At 42.5% G+C, this 16,473-nt stretch overlaps 1 pseudogene across 1 annotated transcript in view; it reads right to left on the bottom strand.

Moving 5' to 3' along the window:
- Positions 1-10,668: 10,668 nt before the first annotated feature.
- The window catches only part of LOC146175265 (trypsin-1-like), a 78,512-nt pseudogene continuing 72,707 nt past the window's right edge, over positions 10,669-16,473 (bottom strand). The window contains exon 6 of the transcript XR_014702174.1: positions 10,669-11,133. The product of XR_014702174.1 is annotated as a trypsin-1-like (transcript). The remainder of the gene's footprint in view (positions 11,134-16,473) is intronic.

Genomic DNA, 16,473 nt, shown 5'->3' with positions numbered 1-16,473 from the left:
AAAGAGCAGAGACATTAGTCTGCCAACCAAGATCCGTATAACTTTTGCTATGGTCTTTCCAGTTGTGATGTATGGATGCGAGAGTTGGACTGTGAAAAAGGCTGACCGCCGAAGAATTGACGCGTTTGAATTGTGGTGCTGGTGGAGACTCTTGAGAGTTCCTTGAGCTGCCAGAAGATCAAATCAGTCGATATTGTCGACCATGAACCATGACTGCTCATTGGAGTGTCAAATTCTAAAGTTAAAGCTCAGCTACTTTGGACATGTGATGAGAAGAGAGGAGTCATTGGATAAAGATTTGATGTTGGGAAAGGTTGAGGGTCGCCGGAGAAGGGGTAGGCAGCGAACGCGATGATTAGATGGCATCCTCGAGGCGCTGCAGATGAAGTTATGTGATGTTAGGAAGATAATGAGAGACCGGAAAGCGTGGCGTGACATGGTCCATAGGGTCACGAAGAGTCGGACACGACTGAACGACTGAACTGAACTTATTTCTTCTTTACAATATTGACCTAACATCAAATATTAAAATAGCAGTCCGAATGTTCGCAGATGGCTGCATTGTACATAAAGAAATTAAGGTACAAAACGATCATGTAAATTTAAACACGGACCTAATTAAAATACCAATATGGTGTCGGGAATGGCAGATGACTAAATCTACAGAAATCAGTTTTCATGACTGCGTCAAGAAATAAGAACACTCTCATTTTCCTGTTTGAAGTTGCGAAGAAATCATTAACGAGTCCAAGAATACAAACGTTTTGAAGTCCTCATCTCTACAGATCTGAAATGGGAAAAAGATATGCAAAATATAACAACAAAAATCATTTTCCGCACTTTTAACTTTCGAACCTGTCTTCGCTCCCCGATGCCAAATTACTAGCATATTGTCTACTTGTCAGACCTGTGCTCGAGTACAATATTCTTTGCTGCTTTCCGCACGCATAACAACGCATAAATAATTTAGAAAGTGTCCAGCAGAAAGCTATTAATAAGGTTAGTTTTCAACAAATATGGACGTAACGACTCCGCGACAGAACTTTTGAACACCGTGAACCTCGCCAATATTAGTAACGGCGCCCGAATTTTACGCCTCAAGTTCCTTTTCCATGGTGCTTTAAACATTATTCAGAGATTTGCCTAGTCCTTTATTTTAAAAAAACGTTAGAACTAAACATTCAAAGTCTCAAGTAGAGTATATTTCATACTGATACCTTTCGTTATTCATTTGTTCCCCAAACGATTAGGGAATGGAACATGTTAACCGTTGATGTTGTTAACTCTCAATCTCTGTACATTTGTCTTTCTCGCCTGCCATATTCTGAATCTCTGCACATTTTTCTTCCTCGTCTGCCGTATTCTTTTTTTTTTTCAACATGATAATCAAGCATTTGTGTACTGCTTGTTAAGAAATATTGCTTCATCTGTACTCATGTTGTGCTGTATATTACACCATAAACTTCGCAATTACCGCGCATGATGACTACTCATTTCCGATGTTATTCCGTAGTGTGTATAACTCGCGACGCGTTACAAATTAACTATCATGATGTATCCCAATCCTGCAACACCATCGAAAAAGGCTAGAAGTGTGTTCTAAATAAATAAATAAATAAATAAAATCTTTTTCGATGCAGTCACCTGCAGTTTATGAAAGTGTGAAAGAACTTTGGGAAGACAACGATGCCTAATAAGTTTGTTTTCAGCCTAATATTTAGTGAAATCACGGAACAATTCTTTAAAAAAGAACGCGCATCTTGTAAACTGTTGCTGCCGATAATAAATGGGAATATGGTCATGGGAATAGCAGCGATTTCTAGAAGTAAGCAAACAAACCTTGCGACGACAAATGGGCTCTAAAACTGTGAGGAAAACAACTTCGCTGAGGTGATTATGAGACGTTATTTAAGGTCGCTATTCCGTATCGATTTTCCATTTTCTCTGTCATCTCGATGTCAGCATGACGACAGCATCAGAAAAACGCAGCTAGCGGCCAGTCAAAGAAATTGCAGGATAGCCGCTCACGCCCTCAACAACAGATCTCCCCGCAAATACCGGCAAACCGATGGTTGAGTCATTTACAAAATGCTGAAATCATACTGACTTGTAGTGGACGCTATTGCGCCCCGACCTTACCACCCAACAAAAGTAGCCTATAGGGCAGAGAAAATGGATCTGAAATGAGTAATGGATCATAATGTTGGGAGACCTCCCGCAGTAGCCGCTCAAACAGTAAACAGTATATGAATGATCGGCGTACGCAACAAATGTTTCGCGATTAGCATTGCTCCAAAACGTGATATGAAACGGCTATATTTGCTTGCTTTCATTGCTCAAATTGTTACGGTAGCCCATCTCCAGAAATAATTTAAGGATAAAAAGTAGATCGAAAGCTGCCCTGCCTTGCTTGCGGCCAGTGGTGCCCTGTGCTACACATTAACTGCACTAAAACAACTATTTTTATCAGGCGGCGCCTCAAATTAGCTCCTTATAAAACTAAATTACTAGCTTACAATGCATTGATTCGCTCTGTCCTCGAATATGCTAATGTCGTCTAGTTTCCTTTTACCAATAAAGACATCAATAAAATGTAAGCAGTACAAAGGAAGGCAGTTAGGTTCATATTCAATAAATACAGAACAGCTGACTCACCGACTGAAATAATGAAAAGACAGGGAATAAAAACACTTCAAACCCGAGCTGAAATCGCACGCCTCAAACTTATGTACCAACTATATTTATCAACACTTAAAAGTTGATCCTACAAAATACATCGGTTTCTCTGCAACTAGACCGACAAGTAATGAGCATTCAAATACGCTAACTGAATATCACTTCCACACTGACTACTTCAAATACTCATTCTTCCCTTTAGAAATAAGAGAATGGAACAGCCGGAGTTCATCCGTTACTAATTTATCTTTGTTTACTAAGTTTGCAATCGCAGTGGAAAAATATTTAACTTATTAGCAAAAAATTCTTTTATGCTCATTATCTCGATAGTAGCCCGTTAGATTCTGTCCTTGTTGTGTTCCTTGTGATTTACGCGTATACATATGAAAGCAGTTCAGTTCAGTTCAGTCGTTCAGTCGTGTCCAACTCTTCGTGACCCTATGGACCATGTCACGCCACGCTTTCTGGTCTCTCACTATCTTGCTAACATCACATAACTTCATCTGCAGCGCCTCGAGGATGCCATCTAACTATCGCGTTCGCTGCCTACCCCTTCTCCGGCGACCCTCAACCTTTCCCAACATCAAATCTTTCTCCGGCGACTCCTCTCTTCTCATGAGGTGACCAAAGTAGCTGAGCTTTAACTTTAGAATTTGACCCTCCAATGAGCAGTCAGCGTTTATGGTCGACAAAATCGACTGATTTGATATTCCGGCAGTTCAAGAAACTCTCAAGGGTCTTCGCCAGCACCACAATTCAAACGCGTCAATTCTTCGGCGGTCAGCCTTTTTCACAGTCCAACTCTGGCATCCATACATCACAACTGGAAAGACCATAGCACGGGTTATACGGATCTTGGTTGGCAGACTAATGTCTCTGCTCTTTACTAGGCGGTCAAGGCTAACCATTGCTCTCTTTCCCAGAAGCAGGCGTCTCCTAATTTCATGGCTGCAGTCTCCTTCCGAGGTAATCTTGGAGCCCAAGAAAAGAAAATCTGTCACAGCTTCCACTTCTTGTCCCTTGATGCTCCAAGACTTAATAGGGCAAGCTGCCATGATCTTTGTCTCTTTAATGTTCAGTTTAAGCCCAAACTTCTCACTCTTTTCTTGTACGTGCATCAGAAGTCTCTTGAGTTCTATAAACATAAAACATAAAAAAACAAACAGTACGTTTATGTTTTTTCTTCTCTTAGTGTAGTGTCGTAGTACATGTATAATTCTCGTTCATATCAACTTCATATTTGTTTTTGTCTGTATAATATGTTTCACCATTTTTGTACCCTATGCGTTTTGCATTCTTGATTTGCTTTGTACAAATGATCATGTCACTGTGTGTTCCTTATATGCTCTATATACACTTCTCCTAATATATGCCCTACTGCAACAACACCGAATGGGATTAGCAATATCTGTAAATAAATAAATAATCAAGCCTTCAGCGCACCCGATTAAGATCAACAATTTTGTTCATTTAATTCTGACGACCAAATGGATCAGCTGCTGCTGAAAAACTTTTTTTCTTTCAGCCATGTACTTTCAGAAAGCAATACTTTGCATGCAAATTCTCCGAAATGCTGCTGTACACTACTTTTCGCCTGCTCTTTGGAAGGGACCGCACATACCAGCATGACGATTATTCTCAACTTGGCAGCTAGATGGCGCCACATACAAAAAATGGCTGTTTGTTGACAGCCGTGTGGTGCGGACGCGTGTTCCATCGCTCCTCCGATTGCACGTGGCTACCGGAAACGGACGGACTGGCGACAGCGGCAGCTTCCGAAGCCTCAAATAGATTTCTTTCTTTTATTAACTTTATTTCGTTTTCAGCTAGTTAGGTTAGGTGCATCCTAAAGAAAAGATTTTAGCTCTTGGCCCTAGCGGCCTAGTTTTTCGTGCCGGCAGCTAGGTTTTCTTGGCGTTCATTATTTAGCTATCTTGTTTAGATAAATTTTTTTTTTTGTAGGCTATTGGCATTCGCAGAATTGGCTTTTTAACGCGTGTTTGCTAGTCGTTTCTTGTGTCTTCTTTTGGCAATTTGTATATTCTGAGAATTCGTAATAGATATAGTTCATTCGATGAGCGCTTAAGATGTGCAATCAAAAGAAGGTAAAGTGCACTCAGTGTGAGGCGCAGGTTAATCTCAAGCAAACGCGTTTTGACTCTGTAGGTGAAGCGGAAGGCAGCGACTTTTTGTGTCGGTGTTGCGTACTGAGTGCGCGCTGAGATAGATTTGATCAAGAAAGGGGCAGTTTAGTGTCTCGTGTGGATGATTTAGAAAATGAAGTACGTTTGTTAAAGGCGGAAAATCAGAAACTGCTTGGACAGCTTCCTCAAATTGAAAAAAAAAATGGGGCCGACTTTATCCTTGGAACCAACGAGGACGAACATTCCAATGCGGGCCACGTGGCTGGGGCCAGCACTGGCATGGAAGGCATAAGTAAAGTAGGTCAGGCGGATCCGAACCGTCAGAGTTATTTAGAAGCGGCTAAGAAGCCGGAAAAAAAGGAAGAAGTAAGGAAGAATGAAAATCCCAGAGATAAGGACACAGATAACCGAAAGCAGGAGCCAACAGTTGGGAGAGGGAGAGGGAAGGCCCAGATGCTTATCGCCGGAGATTCTAACATGAACAGGTGCAAGCGAGATATCTTGGAACCTGTAAAGGGTGATAAGAGAGTGTTTGTTGGAGCCTTCCCAGGGAGAACAGTGAGGGCAGTGCTGAAAGAGAGTAAAGATAGGCTGTTGATGAATTCCGCAGAGCGCAGTATGGTAATAGTAACCGCGAGGCTAAACGATGTCCTAAATGGTGACGCTGCAGGAGTGGTGGAAAGTTTAGCTAAGGGAGCTGACGAGATCAGGGAGATAGCACAGCAGACGCAGATAGTTGTATGGACAGTACCAGAGGTGCTAGGATTGAACGGAAAGATGGAAAAGGACGTGGTGACAGTTAATCAGGACATAAAAAAGTTAAGCCTGGAGAAGCGTTTTGAAGTGGTTGAGGTAAACAGGGAGGTATATAAAGCAGGTTTTGGCAGGGCTTTTCAGCGAGAAGGCATTCATTTTAACAGAAAGGTGGGAGCAGAGATCGGCTGGCGCCTGTCAGGCAGGGCTGTAGCTTTTTTAGGGGGTCCGCGAGGACTCCGTGCACAGAGGTAGTTAGAAGTGAATCAGAAGAAAGTGTAATAATGGAGGCTGAGCCCCCAAAAATGTGAAAGAGTAGGTCGAGAAAGAAAAGTACAAAAAAAGAAAATTAACACTAGGATCAGCTACATAAACATGCAAGCAGGTAGAAAAAGAGCGAAATGGCTAGAGATAGAACAGCAGTTGAAGGATGACAAAATAGGTGTGTACGCTCTTTGCGAGACACATCTGAGGGATCTAGAAGATCCGCCGTTTATAGAAGGCTACGTCTGGCAAGGGTGCAACAGAACGAGAACGCAAAAAAAGGGTGGAAGGGTAGGTATGTTGATACACCAGGGTAGGAATTGGCAAAGAATTAAATATATATAAATATAAATTATTTATTTATTTCAAAAATGACATACAAATACGAGCCTGCCCAAGCCAACAATGGGCTTGTGGGGCAGTACTCGGCAGAATGGAGCAAGCCAGGGAGCGGCTAATTAAGTCAATATATCATCTTCAAATCATCTTGTAAAGAACATATCTGGGCTTCAGGAACAATTGCCGGCATAAGGACATGGCTAGGGGTAGTTTATTCAGAAACAGGACATCAATGCAGGCAAGAAAACAGGGATCTTGTTGAATGTCTCAGTGACGATATAAGCCAGCTTGGAAACGGGGCCAATATTATTCTATTGGGGGACATGAACGGCCACATCGACGATCTGGATGGATACACGGATTGTAACGGCAAGCTAATGCTAGATTTCTGTGAGCGACACGATCTAGTTATAGTAGATAGAGAAACAAAACGGGAAAGGCCAAATCACGTGGGAATTCCGCAACAGGCAGACGACCATTGACTATTGTCTAATGTCGCAGGAAATTTATAGCAAGGTCATAAAAATTGAAATAGACGAAGAAGGGGAGAGTAGTCTGGGAAGTGATCATAAACGTATTAGTCTGCAGATGGGGCCCTTGATGAAAAGAGAAATGGAACTTAGGCAAAACGTAAACGCAAAATTAAACGACGATCAAATAGCGCAGATAGCAGCAGACATAGAAGAAGCAATAGAGTAAAGCCCCATGTAAGACTGGGATTATGAACACGTAGAACTACTCATAAGGAGGAAAATTAAGGAGGTTAAAGTAACAAACCGCTGGAATGGAAAGAGGAAGCCACGGAGCTGGTGGAATAAGGAAATCAGGGAAGCTATTGGAAAACGACGGGCTGCTTCAAGGGAACACCGAATGGCAAAGAAAGCACAGGTATCACAGGAGGAAGTCGACCAAAAATGGGAATCATATCGACAAAAGAAACTTCAGATGCAGGCCCTCGTCCAAAATAAAATAAGGCAGTCCACCGATCGCTGGATGGCTGACATACACAATGTCTCTAGAGGCGGATCAACAAAATTCTGTAACCATATAAGCTGGCTAGGGAAGAAGAATCAAAGAAAGCAGGATCGGATTGAAGATAACGAGAGAAATTGTTTAAAGGGAGATAACGCAGTGAACTACAGTACATCAGTTATAGCCGAGTCATTTAGGAGCGACGATAGGGTAATCTCGGCAAATCAGGAAGCAACACAAGGTAGCAGAATACAAAGCAGCTTAGAATTGACCGATCTAAACTGGAAAAAGGCAGAAAAAAATATTCCTAAAAACACATCTACAGGAATAGATGGAATTCCGATCAAGCTGATTAATGAACTCGGTCCAAAAAGTAAGGAAAAGTTGTTAAAAGCTCTGGAAACAGTCATAACGAATAAGCGAATTCCGGACAGCTTGCGGCAGAGTAAAATGAATTTGATTTATAAGGGAAAGGAGACAGGATGCACATAAAATCCTACAGGCCGATTACCATAACATCTGTTATGTACAGGTTAGCCATGCAGGCGGTGAAATTAAAGGTGCAAGCATGGGTTTAAACTAACAAGATACTCGGAAAACTTCAGAAAGGCTTTAGAAATGGTAGGCGCTTATGTGATAGCCTGTTCGTGCTTACCCAATGCATCGAAATATCTAGAGTGGAAAATAGACCTTTGTATTTGGCCTTCCTGGACATAAACGGGGCGTACGACAACGTAAGCAGGGAACTCCTGTGGAACATATTAAAAGAAGAAGGTATCGGTTATGAGATAATAGAGTTCCTACTGGAAATATACCGAGATAACACAGTAGAAATTACGTGGGAAGGGATAAGAAGTACGGAAGATATCAAAGTATGCAAAGGATTAAGACAAGGCTGTCCTCTATCACCGGTGCTGTTCATGCTTTATATGATAAACCTGGAACGGAGGATACAAAACAGTATCCTAGGTTTTAACCTGTCGTATAGAATAGGTGAAAAGGCGGTGGCGCAGCGCCTCCCCGGTTTGATGTATGAAGACGATATTGTGCTGCTAGCTGAGAGTCTGGAAGAATTGCAAACTCTAGTTAAGTATTGCGGAGACGAAGGGGACGCTCTAGGCTTCTGTTGCAGCGCAGTTAAGTCGGGTCTGACGATTTTCGACAGCTCAACTGATCAGGGTCTTAAAATGCAAGGCCATGAAATTCCTAGAGTAGCAGAATATAAATATCTGGGGGTATGGATAAACGAAGGATTGGCATACATTGGAAAGCATGAGCAATCACTTAAGGCCGAAGGGCGAAGGAATGCCTGGATAATGAAGCATAATTCATTGTGGGGATACAATAGGTATGAGGTTTTGGGGGGTATTTGGAAAGGAATTATGGTGCCCGGACTAACTTTTGCAAATGCGGTTTCGTGCCTAAAATCAGAGGTACAGTCGACATTAGAAATAAATCAGAGATCCGTTGGACGATTAGCACTAGGTGCCCACGGCAAAACTAGAAATGAGGCGGTGCAGGGAGATATGGGCTGGGTATCTTTCGAAGTACGGGAAGCTCCGAGTAAAATATTATATGAGGAACGCCTGAGGAAATTGGACAGTAACAGATGGGCAGCTAAAGTATTTAAATACCTGTACTTAAAAAGCGTTGACTCACAATGGAGGAAAAGAACTAGGAAACTAACTAGTAAGTATGCTAGTCACAAGGACAGAGAAATAAAGAGCATTAAGCAACAGGTGAAAAACACAGAAGGTAAAAATTGGATAAATTCGATTTGCTAGGAAACAGAGTTCATCCATCCATCCATCCATCCATCCATCCATCCATCCATCCATCCATCCATCCATCCATCCATCCATCCGTCCGTCCGTCCGTCCGTCCGTCCGTCCGTCCATCCGTCCATCCATCCATCCATCCATCCATCCATCCATCCATCCATCCATCCATCCATCCACACACACACACAACACACACACACACACACACACACAAATACATACATACATACATACATACATACATACATACATACATACATACATACATACATACATACATACATACATACATACATACATACATACATACATACATACATACATACATACATACATACATACATACATACATGCATACATACATACATACATACATACATACATACATACATACATACATACATACATACATACATACATACATACATACATACATACATACATACATACATACATACATCCGTTCGTCCGTCCGTCCATCCCTCCGTCCCTCCGTCCGTCCGTCCGCCCGTCCATCCGGCAGCTCCAATAATAAAACGGATTCTTCCCCGCACAGGTTTCGCTCAGCTCCGAGAAAGTATGTCGGCCAGACCGGCCGATGTATTATTGAACGTCTCAGGGAGCACGAACTTTCGTAGGGGGCAGAAAATTGATTGAGCTCGCCACTTCACTGTAAGAATACAAATCTACTATCCTGGGAGGAGGCACAAAATAGCTCAAAGCAAAAATATTGGAATGCTCTCTCATTCACAGGTTATGTGAAAAGAGCTTCAGTGATACGCCAGGGACATTGCTGCAGAACGTGCTGCTGTTTCTCACACTCTCCTCATTTTGTCGGTTACACTACGCATTACACTGCGCTAGTCGTCTCTGTTGCGTGGGAAGACAGGTCACCGGACCGGATGGTATGGAATAAACAAAGTTGGATGTGTAGCGCTTGTCCCGTGCACTTCACTCGCTATTGTCTGCCCGAGTGCTTTCAAATTATTCTGAACACCTGAGAAGGTAGACAATTGATGAGCTCTTTCCTCTTTTGTTCGAGCACCGGATGCGAAGTACAGATAATTCAGACGCTTATTTTCTTACATCGGAATAGGATACGCAGTGTATGCTATTCTACTTTTAAGGCGAAAACCTTTAATGGCTCATGCTGTCGTGAACGAAATGAGTCCCGCTTGTGCGGCGGCTCTGATTGGCCGAGGCGGGAAGACGTCATAGAGCTCTCGACCAATCGCAGAGCACCACCAGAGTACGCGCGAATACGTGCCTTATAGGCCACATACCAATCAATGACCAATTACTAATATATGGCTAATTAACTAATGCATTATAACTAAATAACGTCTATTCAAATAGGTAATTAGTCAAGTGTCTACCTAATGGCCAACCTAATAATTCATTATTTACTAATTACGTTCAGTTGCCTAGAAGAATGCAACACTGAGGCTTTCGCCTTTCACCAATTTGATCGCTAAAGTCCCTCGTAATTTTTTACTTGAAGTACTGGCCTATTTTATTCAACCGCGTTATTTTTTGTTCTATGTATATTCATCTTCATTAGAGTTGTCGTTCATTCGTTCAATCTTCACATGGTGGCGCCTGGTGCAGATGTGAGCGCATGAGGTTTTTCTCAGAGTAATTGAAGTGAAAGAGGTCTTTGCAAGCTCGGGCATCAGGAGTGCGAGTAAATACCATAAAAATAAAGACTTCATAAGTGTAACAACATCTCAGTTGGACGCATTTATTTAAAAAGTGATTTGTAATGGCAGTCAAGTCGGAATAATCAATCTATATTACTGCCGCATTGTTTTTTGGAGTAAAAGGGGACTAATTTTCAAGCGCCCCGGTTTCCAGTGTCGTAGCTCAGGACTCGGGGAGACGGTCGTCGCGTTGGCCTCTGAATTAAGGACTCTGTCTTTCTCATTTTCCGCTGTGAAGTTGTGCGCTATGAAAGCAAGAAAGCCATGCCATGTTTGAAGATATTGCATGGGCAGCGGGGTCCAAGAATCTCTGTCGATGTCTGGGTGGAAGATATGTTTTCCCTTCCGGGCTGTCATCTCCTTGATCATCCAGGGCAGATAGAAGCGCACATTGGTATGCACGCTTGTGGCATAGCTCCGAGCGCAGCCCTGTCCGAAGGAGACTATGCCTACCTGGAATCCAAGTCCCCTTTTCCATGTGGTCACCGGGCCGCCAGAGTCTCCCTGGTATGGGCGAAATGAAGGGATGAGATTCGTGTTCCGATGACCTCGCTCCCATATTGCCTCGCATTTGTTATTTTATTTTGAGGCACAGCTGAACCAAAATACTTCATATTCAAACCCATTCGCAGCATGAATAAAACAACGACAAGAAGAAAACACACACGACAGGACGAATGCTGCACTTCCAACTAAAGTTTATTATGAAAAACCCAAGCTTAAATACAGAGCTACTATCACCTTCTGACAGTCAAACATGTGTGTCTAAAAAAGCCACTTCATTATCATGTAGATAGAGGGATGGGGTGCTGACACATTGATCGCCTGCTTTTCTAATGTGATATGCCTCAATAATTTCTCTTTCTACCTGATCCCTTCCCCGCCCAAGAAACTTAGTTTTCCGAAAAATGGGTTTGCACTTACAGTCTCGGCAGTGAATTGCGAGATTGCTGCCTTTTCCTTCTTTCACCTGATCGTGGTGTTCTTTTGTTCTCTGATTAAAACAGCGTCCAGTTTGACCTATGTACACACGACTACAGGTGAGTGGAATGCTGTACACTATCTTAGTAGTGCACCGAGTTAACCAAAGGTGGTGCTTGATCGAACAAATCGGCTTTTCTTTTCTCACCATCATAGGACAAATTTTTGAAAGCTTACTCGGCGCAGAAAAGACCACGTTTACATCATATCTTTTGGCAACTTTCTTAAGATTGTGAGATAATTTATGAAGGTACGGAATTACTTGAGTGACCTGCTTCTGATCTTGCTTATCTTTCTTTTTAATACCCTTTTTCTTCTGAAGCAGGCTCTCTGCAACTGCAGATAAAGTACCAGGAGGAAAGCCAGACATACGCAATTGCTTTGTTTGCATTTTGACACTTTCGGACATTAGATGCGTACACGATTTTTCTAAGGCGGAATTTAGGCAATTCATGGCAATTGCTCTTTTGATTATTTTGGAATGAGCGCTACTATAGGGGAGGAGTGCCTTTTGTGATCTTGGATTGTACATCCAACATATGTGTCCTTCTAAAAATGAAATTCTTAGGTCAAGAAACTGTATGCTATTGTCACGTGGGAGCTCATGGGTAAACTTTAAACAATTTGAGAGAGACCTGAATGAGTCAAGAACGTCAGCAACAGCCTCGTCAATAGATGAATTGTGCGGCTTGTCCATTATCACTAGATAGTCGTCTACATACCTAAAAATACGCACGTCAGGAAGCGAGTTTAACAAACTCTTGTCAACGCGAGATAAAAATATGTCACACAGAACTGGCGCCACACACGAGCCAATGCAAATACCTGCTTTTTGCTCAGCCGATTGCTCAGCCCTAAATTGAAACACGGAATAAGCAATCATTACCTCCGTTTCTGCTTTCTGTGCTCCTCGGCGTAAAGCGGTCCTGCACGCACCTTGTCAAGCGCTTCACTTGTCAACAAATCCTTCACCTGCGCTACTTGCGTTGGCCGTCATGTGCAGCATCCTGGAGGACTCCAAGGAGCCGACTACAACAACGAGACGCCCAAGTTGGACTGAATCTCCAGCGCCTCCAAAAGGTAAGGTGTCCCAACTCTCTAATATCTTGTTCTGAATTTGTAATTTTGAATTCTTAGTTTTCTGCTTTTCATAAATTTGAAGTGCACGACCAGACGAAGACAGTGAATGAGACGAGAGACAAGGGAGTGCTAACTTTCAACTGTTTATTGTGAACCGCGAAGCAGCATGCATAGGCAAATCTTGGCCGGTCATCACACATGCACAGTCCGAAACCATACAATGACGACGCCGGTATTGTAATTCTTCAGGCACCTTATAGCTGCGTGAAAGCCGACGCACACACGACAGGGTACAAGACGAGCGCAATTGTAATTCCTTGAGGGATAAAGCAATCGACGGCTTGGACACGCATTTTGCCCCTAACTGTCTATTGTCTCCGACTCGATAATTTCACGCGTTAGTTGGCAGGAACTCTGGTGACAATGGTGCATTCTTTGTAGAAAGACATGCAGCTGGATTTCGCACACGGTTCTGTAATCTGGCCGGAACAGAGTACTTCACTGGGATCATCATTTGACTCACACTTTCTGCAGTGTGCGTCGTAGAACCCTCCACACGTTTTCCTTACATTTCTACAATGTTCGCGGTGGCGGTTGTTGACAACCCCCCCCCCCCCCCCCCACTTTGTATTACATATGTCTTGCCCTATGAAATCGGTAGATTATACACGACCGATTGCACATTTGACAAACTTGTCGCTGGGACGCTTCTTACACCCAAGCTTGAGAGAGTCGCCTGGGTTAGACATTTTGCGCAGTTCTTGAAGCTTTGAATACATAGTGTAAAAAAGACGGGGACAACACAGATGTAGACCGGACAGCGCCTGTCCTGTCTACATCTGTGTTGTCCCCGTCTTTTTTGCGCTATGTCTTGAAGAATCTGCTACCAACTAGCCCAAACCAAACATTTCTTGAAGCTTGTTCGGAGGAGAAAGAACCACTCGGACATTCACCTTTTGCCAAATTTTTTAGTCGATGTTTCCCATCGACTACACATCGTACATACGCGGTTTTTCCAGCCTTGTATGTACAGAATCACCGCAGTCTTGTGCTTACCAGCAGAAGCGCGGAAAGCTGGGAAGTGGAACATCTACCTTATGGGGCATTACGCTAAACAATTATTTTAAAAAATCTTTCTGGCTCTTATAGATCGCCTAGACAAGTTCAGATAGATTAAACTCCTCGCAAAGTTTCTTCGCTCTGGACTTTACATTCCTTAGAGACATCTTTGCAATATAACACACAACACAGTAGGGTTAGCTTCCCTCTAAGCAATGTCGAGTCCAGAGAGAAGAAACTTTGAGAGTGGTTTAATCTATCTGAACTTGTCTAGGTGATCGAGAAGAGCAAGAAAGATTTTTATATAATTTTTTAGCGCAAACCTCCATGAGGTACATGTGCCACTGAAAACCGTAGTCCATGAAGTTGCAACATGGCAGCATTCTGTACTTGGTTTTTTACAGCACCAGCTTAAACTTTTTCACGTGAACGACCCTTTTTTTGTTAACAACTCCAACAAGGTTTTGGAATTTTTAGCTCTAACACTGGCAAAGGCTGCCAGCCCTTCTCCATTGACATCAAACATCTCTTTTACTTTTTACCTCACAACCTGATCCTTGAGTGCGTTGAGCATTCTATTGGCAGATATGGCTTCATTGCTTTTCAAAACACCCTGGGGTACACACTACAGGGTTTTCCAAAATTTTTGAACTTTTATCTTAAGTCAACCTACATTCAGTTTGAAGGGACAGCACGCTTGTAAAAGCAAAGTATATGTATCGTGTCCTGCATAGCCCCTGCTCTCAGTGACCTTGTGCTGGCTCCCATCAGTCGCCAACTTATTGAAGTTGGAGGAGTTGAAGTTGGAGTTTATTTCTTTTTTTCTACAAGAAAGGGGAAGCTAAGGCAAAAGGCGACAAGCCTGACTGGGCCTTGGCTCCCAAAAGAGACAACAGCACACACCGCTAGTGTATAGAAAATATAAAAAAAAAGCATTATACAACACTTACATACGATATATAAAAGGTATCAATACATGCAGTATTCATTACATATTCAAATCAACAGACCACGCACTCAATAACATAAATTTTATAGCAAAAAAAATTACACAAAAAAGATTGCGTATGAGAAAACTGCCTCCCTCATGGACAGCAATGTTATCAAGGTTTTTTGTTATGGAGATGATATTTTAGGTTTAGACTGTGACTCGCAGGCGATTTAATGTGTTAGCCCTTACAAAAATGGATATTGAATTTCTGTTACCCACGTAATGTGTTTTTGATCAGTCATCAACCACTCAAAGGAGATTCAAGACTAGATGTGTTTTAACATCATATCCGCAGCAGACTTTCCTTTGAGATCACACATGAAGTTTTGTGCTTGGAAAACGCAACAGTATTTTTGGGTAGGATCTAATGTGGAAATACATTGACTTTCTCAAATGAGGAAATGTATACATCACTAAGTGAATATATATTATATCTTTGTTAACTGCACACTTTCAGACCCCTATGTTTTCATTTCTGATTAGCATATGTAGGATGTTACCTAAGAAACAATTTTTATGTGTTTTAACATGAGATCCGCAACAGACTTTCATTTGAGATTACGCAAGAAGTTTTGTACTCGGAAAACACAACAGTATTTTTGTATAGGAGCTAATGTGGAAATACATTGACTTTCTCAAATGAGGGAAATTATACATCACTAAGCGAATGTATATTCTTTACTATGTTTTCATTTCTGTTTAGCATGCACTGTAAAAACAAAAACAATTTTTTGGACATTTGTTTCATTCAAAACACGCTTACATCCTGCGTCTTGGGTGTTTGTGCCATTGCAAATCACTTCTTGCCAAGCGAATGGGTGCTGTGGTTGGACAATATGCTTGAGGGTGTTACGCGCAAGGATATTGTTGTGTACGCGAACCGACGTATTGCCACACCGCCTCCAAGCAAACGGACGCAAGGCCGCTCCATTTCCAATGCCTCCTTGCTGCTGCGAGCAGGCCGTTTTGGAGAGACCAGCAGGGGCACCCCGGCCTGCGCCGACGACGACGCGCGGACGTAACCCGAGCCGTGCGTTGACTCGGAACTGGACCGTCCGGGGAGCATGTGCGCGACCAGGGCACGAGAAGCAATGCCTTCTTTATAATGCATAATATTTTGCGTGTTTCTTAAGCTTTCGAGCTCCTTCTTGCTCTGCGTATAGATTAGCCGAGCCCTCAGTCATCGCATCGCTTCCCAAAATGTTTAGATACAAATAAGATTTAGTTACCAGTAAAATAGTGTTGGCGCTGCTGCGCTTGCCGGTATTGAAGCTTGGTCGCACTTTTTTTCCTTAAAGGTTCGTGCTACAGCTCCGTGTTCAGCGAAAATTACGCCCAAGGTAGCAACCACCGAAGAGGCAGCGCTGATAAATTTGCCAGCGATGCCAAACTCGACATGTTAAAATGACTGCAGTGGACAGAATAGTGGGCATAGGTATCTAGAACATTAGATGCAAGTTCTAATGGTCAAGAAATTGTAATTGTTAGAGTAGCCGCAATGGCCTGTACACTTCGAAACATGCTTCGAAACATGAAGTCCCAATCTTATGAATGCAGTCTAGAGATAAGAAGCAAATACATTAGCGACGTTACCAGTTCCCCGAGTGGCCGAGTGGTTAGCGTAGAAAGCTACGGAGTAAAGGTACCGAGTTCGAATCGCGCCAGGGGTGCAGTTTTTTTTTCGCTTAGTTTTATTTTTTCTAATTTTGAGCTTTTTTTAATGAAGTTGAGGT

Source organism: Amblyomma maculatum, chromosome 11, assembly GCF_055883805.1.
Source record: "Amblyomma maculatum isolate TAMU_Amacu chromosome 11, ASM5588380v1, whole genome shotgun sequence".
Taxonomy (NCBI): Eukaryota; Metazoa; Arthropoda; class Arachnida; order Ixodida; family Ixodidae; genus Amblyomma; species Amblyomma maculatum.
This window is presented reverse-complemented; position numbering and strand designations above follow the sequence as displayed.